Raw genomic sequence first — 6605 nt, forward strand, 5'->3', positions numbered from 1 at the left:
TAGAGCTAAACAAAATATAGTATACTTACTCCATTGAAAACTACTCAGCAATAAAAAGCAACAACCTTTTGATACATGCAACAATGTGGATGGATCACAAAGTAATCATACTGAGTGAAAGCAGACAGACAAAACACCATAGTGGCTCTGGTTCCAGGCTCTGATTTCATTTACATGAGATTCTAGGAAATACAGTATGCTCCATAAAGACAGAGAGCAGATCAGTGGTTGACAGACCGGGACTGGAGGGAGGAAGGGATGGCTCAGAGACATAAAGGAACTTCAGATAGAAATGTTTGATATCTTGATTATGGTGATGGTTTCAGAGTGCATACATTTGTCAAAATTCTTCAACTTGTGCAGTTTAAATATGTGTAATTTACTCTAAATGAATTACATCTCTATATAGTAGAAAAAATTAAATTGACATACAATTTAACCCACTGAAGCAAATTTTGGTTTTAGTCTGTAGCTTTATTTTCAATTTTTGAACAAAGCTCTTATCCTGAAATTATCTTAAGAATGAAATTATTCCTGAAGGTCATATGTTCCTAGGGTTTACTTTCAGAATTCTTTCCCATTACATAGTACTATTTAGGATTCTAGCATAACCAGTTGCTGTTCAGACAGGTCATGTGGTTTTCTAAAATTCCTATCACAGTTTCTATAATCAAAATATCTGATTAGAAAAATATCACTTGGAATGTCACTAGGAGCCTTCAAAAATAAATACTAAAAGAGAAATTTAAGAATAGGCACATTTCAGTTAAAAAAATTCAGAGAGAGTAAATGTTAAATGCAGAAATCTAACCAGGAGTTAATTGATTGCCACTTGATATTTGACATTGTTCTTTATTCCACATTAAGAGCCTTCTTTAAGCCTGAAGATAATTTACTTCTGTAAGATATTAGCTGTCAATTAAAATTAAAATAAATGAAATAAAGATTATTTTTAATTATATTAATATTAACAGATGTGAATTAAAACATGAAAAAATGGAAGTTAATTCTTTTTTCTTTTTTTTTTTACAAAAACCTGGGAGGCAATAAATGTAGAGATTCCATATTTCAAAACAAAACTTCACTGTGATGAATGCATATGTCAAATGCCATCTTATATAAACTCTTCTATGAGATAAATATCATTTTTATTGCATTAATTGGACACAATTTGATTTTAAAAGATCTAGAATGTGGTGGGAAAACGAACCATGCTAACATCTAGAAAAATTTACTGGGGTCCAATTATTTGTACATAATATCTTGTGCAAGTCATATCTGCTAGCTGGGATGTAGGATCGGCATTAAGTTCATTTTTAGAAAAATTGACTGCTGAGCTACCCAAGGAAATAAAAGTCAAACTTCATAATATAAATTACCAGGCTTTCCAATAAACTGAAACACACACACCCTCAATTAATACTAATAATTTCTTAAAGTAAATGAGAAATGTTGAGATAGATTAAAAGTTCATCAGTTATCTCCTACAAAATGATGCTGCATTAACAAGCCACCTCAAAACCAGGGGCTTGCCCTGGCTGGGTAGTTCAGTTAGTTAGACTATCGTCCCCATATGCCACGGTTGCAGCTTTCATCTCCTGGTCAGGGCACATATTAATAATCAACCAATGAATGCATAAATGGATGGAATAACAAACCGATGTTTCAGTCTCTCTCACCCTTCCTCTCTCTCTCTCTAAAACCAATAAATTTTAAAAATCATTTAAAAAAAAAAACAGAAGTTAACATAATAAACTTTTATTCAGCTCATGACTTCGCAGGTTTGCATTCAGACTGGCCTCAGCAGAGCCATTTTCTCGGAGGAGCTCACTCGTGTGTCTGGTAAATGGTTGCTTCTGGGGTAGGACACGGGTGTGTCTGGCTCTGGGTCCTGCATCCTCCATCAGACTACTGTGGGCATGTTACCTTGGTCCTGGCAGAAGTGCAAGAATGAGACCCTCGCTCTGACACCCTGTGGAAGTGTGATGACAACCCCAGTCCAGTCTTAGGTGAGGCCACAGCCTGAGTCATAATCCTGTGAGATGCAAAAGTGAACAAGCAAGTCCAACACACTCAGGGAAGACCAGGACTGACATGGTTGGTAACTAGGGAAGCTGTCTTTCACTCTAAGAGCCTCACATTGGTTCTCGGAGCATCGTGTATCTCATGGCCCCTTTCATTTTCTTGAAAAAAGAAGAAAACACATCGTTTTTAGTAATTTTTAAATTCTTTCCTATTGTTTTATTTCCAGGGATTTCTTTATGTCAGTGGATCGATTGGCTAAATTGATCCGTCTTTTTGCTATCACCTCTGTCACTCTTGCCTTTGGTGTTCATCTCTATTCATTGCTTGTGTAATTGCTAACCCCACTACTCGTCCTACACCAGTTTTTGTCATCTATATCTATATATAAATATATATAGATAGATATATAGATGTGTGTGTGTGTATATATATATATATATATATATATATATATATATATATAGATTCATTATCAGGCTGGCAAGAAGTAATCTGGATCTTTCAATTCTTCTGAACCCCTCCTGAAGAACTGGGTTCAAGCATGTTCAAGTGTCCCTAGACAATGTCACACATAAAACCATTCTATTTTACTTAAAATAAAAATTTAAGAAAACAACAGCAACAAAATGGTAGCCCAAAAGAAAGTTATTATTTGCTTTATACACTTTTCAATTTCCAGGAAGTGTCTCTTTCCCAAAATGTCAGCCTGATATTGTGAATCCTTATTAGCAATGTCAACAGTTTAACTCACTATTTCCCTTGAGACTAAAGACTTCAAGTGTACAGACTTTCAAGGGACCAGCCATGGCTACCCAAAACGTTTAAGGTGGACTGATAGGCTTTTTTACTCCACACTTTTGCTATATGTGAAATAAGATTAATTTTTAGCATGGAATTTAAGATACCATTACTTTTATAAATCTGAGGATATTTGTTGAATTATTTGTCAGGATATTTTACAGCTAACATTTCATCAAAACAAAATCTGACATCAGAATTTGGTGATCTTTCAATCTGAGTTTCTAATCCCCATTCTCCTAAAACAATGGAAAATGGGGATGAGGCGATGGCTAGTGCTTATGATTAGGGCTGGGTAGTAGGTTTCATAGCATTCATTAACAGTAACAACAACAGTCAGCATAGTGGCAATAGGAATGATCAATGACCTGCCTTCAGGCACAATGCCACTAATAATTGATTCCCAGTCATCACTGAAGGGAGTGTTGATTTTTGTATCATATAATATGCCCTTTGGAAGGTCACAGTATTAAACTTTTACTATCTGTTTTGGGGGGGGTTAACATCAGTCATGTCATGTTTCCATATAACCCCAGTTTTTTCTATTGGTCTTGACAGGAATCCTTTCTCTGTCATGTCCAAAGACGCAGGTACAGACACCAAAATGTGCTGTTTAGATTCATTAAATCCAATTCTAAACCTATGGTTAAAACAGCATAGATCAGGCTTCAGCTGTTCACTGTTTCCCTTTTCTACTATGACCAGCCCTTTACAAAGATTAATCATACTTATATAACATTATCCTTGCTACTTCAGAATGTCCAAGTCTTACTCAAATAAACCTTCTCTTACCATTTATTGAGATTAATTTTACCTTCCTTTCCTCCTTAATTACTTTTATAGGTTGTTTCCCTTGTTAATTTAATGAAGGGAGTCCTAAGGTTTAATATAACAGAGTCAATACAGTAAGAATTAGTCTGTGTCTAATCAATGTCTACTAGAAACACACTAGAAGTAATATTGCTATAAATTTTAGTGCAGTTTATTTCAGCAGGCTTGCGCCTCATTTTAAACTTACCTTTTTTTTATTTTTAATAACACAGTAGTTAAGAAATTTAGCATTGAAACAAATGTGGTGCCTCTGATTAGAATCTTTATGAGAGTCTTATGGATCTCACTGTATGTTTCACAGAGATGCTATTGAGGCTGTGGTTCATTACATCATAATGTGTCCTCCTGTGAGCATGTCCCCCACATAGGAAAAATCTACTTAGTCTAAAGGACCACAGTGTTATTCTTATCCTGAACATTGGTTTGTTTTTAAACTTATAGGCATTTTTAAGTGGCTCGATCTGCCCAGAAGCTAAGAGGCAAATCTGTGGTCCAACAAAAGCAGTGGTTCTCCTACCTTATCTATGGATTAGATTTGAAATTCTTAAAAATTTAACATTGCAAGGTCCCCACATCAGGAGACCAATCAAATCAGACTTTAAGGGTGTAGGGGTCTGGGAATGTGTACTTAAATCATTTTAATATGCAAGTGTAGTTGGGAAGCAGGCAGTAATTAAGTATATTCATGATCAGGAATGCATTTTAGTCACATATCTAAGCCTACTGTTTTTTATCATCAATTTTCACATGTTATCTCATTGTGATATACACATTCTTACAAGCTATCTTGTGTAATTTTCATAATCAAATAAACACTACAGCATGATTAATATAAACAGGGAAAATTATGCTCAAGAAGAATTTTGGTTTGGGATTTGAACTAAAAATACAGAATACAAAATTCTCTATGTTACCTTATCCGTTGATAAATTAATTTAGAAAATAAATAATTATACATTTACTTAAATTTTATGTCTTTTTGGTGCTGGATAATATCTATTGAAATATAAAATAATAATAAATGCCATAGGGTACTTCTTAACGAAGACTGTACTTATAGAGCATAATAAAATAAAATTGATCAAGATGAAAATATCTTGCACCTAATAATTAATACAAATGAAGCAATAGATCCCAGAAAAATAATAATGTCAATTATTTATTCTATACTTATAATATTATTTTTGATATTGCATAAAATAACTAATGTACTAGACCCCCAAATAGTAACAATGAATCAAGAAAACTGCAGCCAACAGAATATAAATGTCATGAGGGCAGAATTTTGGTTTAACTTTTATTGAAATATTCCCCAAATCTAGAAGAGTGCTTGACAAAGTAGGTGCTCAATAAACATTTGTTAATGGTACAAAAATGCATATGATCTCTTTAGAACCATATATAAACACAGTAAGTGACTATTGTTTTTATACCCATAGATTCATAGATATATGTAAACAACTATTTATGTTTAGATGTAACATAAACATAAGCATATAAATATTTATACTGAGATATACACATAAACATTAAAATCTAAAATATATAACAAAAAATAAAATATGTAAAAGTTAATTGTATATTTAGGCTTAGATGTAATTTTTATGTAAAATATAAGTATCTACATGTATGTGTGCATATAGACACACAGAATGAAAATATTTGTCCAAATTAGAAAGAAATGTAATATACTTAAAGGTGATTATACAACAGGCAGAAAAAGGGGAAAATGTGTTGCCATCTTTTCACATGTTTCAGTTACTATTCAGCTTTCAAATAATAGAAAAAATGTGTCTGATAGGATAAAATTATGCTGTTCAAGTTAAAAAGTTACCATGAAAAAGTATTAGTCAAGGTAAAATAGTTGAAGAATTATATCCATCATTCATTAATGGTGTTTTTAAAACAATATTTGCAAAAGAGGGGGTAGAAAAATATGATTCTATTTCAGGCTAAAAGCCTATTTTCTATTTACCTGCAACTTCGTAGAGAGCTCTTGCGTCAATAAAGCAGAAAACATTGGCAGTTGGTCACATTTTACTCCTTAATAGATCTGGATGTCACGCATTCTTTACTCTGTACTTGGGAGGGTTCCAACAGGATGGTTTAGGCCAGTTTCACTTCAAATGAAAGTCTGCTTTTGCTTACCTCAACTGCTCAATGAGTTTTAAAGAACAGGCTTCCAAAATAAAATAAAATAAAAAAGAAACAAGAAATACAGAAATGATTTTATATTTGTAGTCTTAATTAATGGCTTTTTTATAGAAAACATTGATGTTTACTTCATGTATTTGATAGAGGTGCCCAGAATATGACATCTAACACCAGGAAACCTTACTTGGGTTTGTTATCAACCCAAACATATCAACCTCACCATATTATATTTGTCACCTGAGAATCTCGTGAATGTCCTCAGATAATCTGGAATTCATATGAAAGCCCGTATTAAATAGTGAGGTGCATTGTTAGAATAAGAGGCTAACTCTGCTTTCTGTCCCTCTCTTCCCAGTCAGTCTAGACACCTAACTCGTCACGACCCACATGAGAAAAACAGGGTCCAGACATGGGGATTCTTGACCAATAATTGTGCAACTAGATGCAAATTCTACCATTTTCTTTCATCCACACCTAGGGCTCTTAAGGCCATGTCATGCACTGAGATCAAGACTGGGGTGACAAAAACTGTCTTCTATGTGGAATGTGAAGCCTCACCTTTATCTCCCCACTCTAGACTAACTCAAGCAATTTATTGTTGAATCCATTCAGTAAAACAAAAGGCTGATTCAGGCAGACAGTGGGAGGAATCAAACTATAATTAGAAGTTATATTTCTACAAAAGGTATCTCTCTTATATGAACTAGGGTAACACCATATATTCAACTGATACACAGAAGGTAAATATTTTAGAGTGGCAGGAACCTTAGATTAATCTCTTTTCCAATGCATTATAT

This window comes from Furipterus horrens, unplaced genomic scaffold (genome assembly GCF_987537825.1).
Source record: "Furipterus horrens unplaced genomic scaffold, mFurHor1.1.pri manual_scaffold_2, whole genome shotgun sequence".
NCBI classification, from domain to species: Eukaryota; Metazoa; Chordata; class Mammalia; order Chiroptera; family Furipteridae; genus Furipterus; species Furipterus horrens.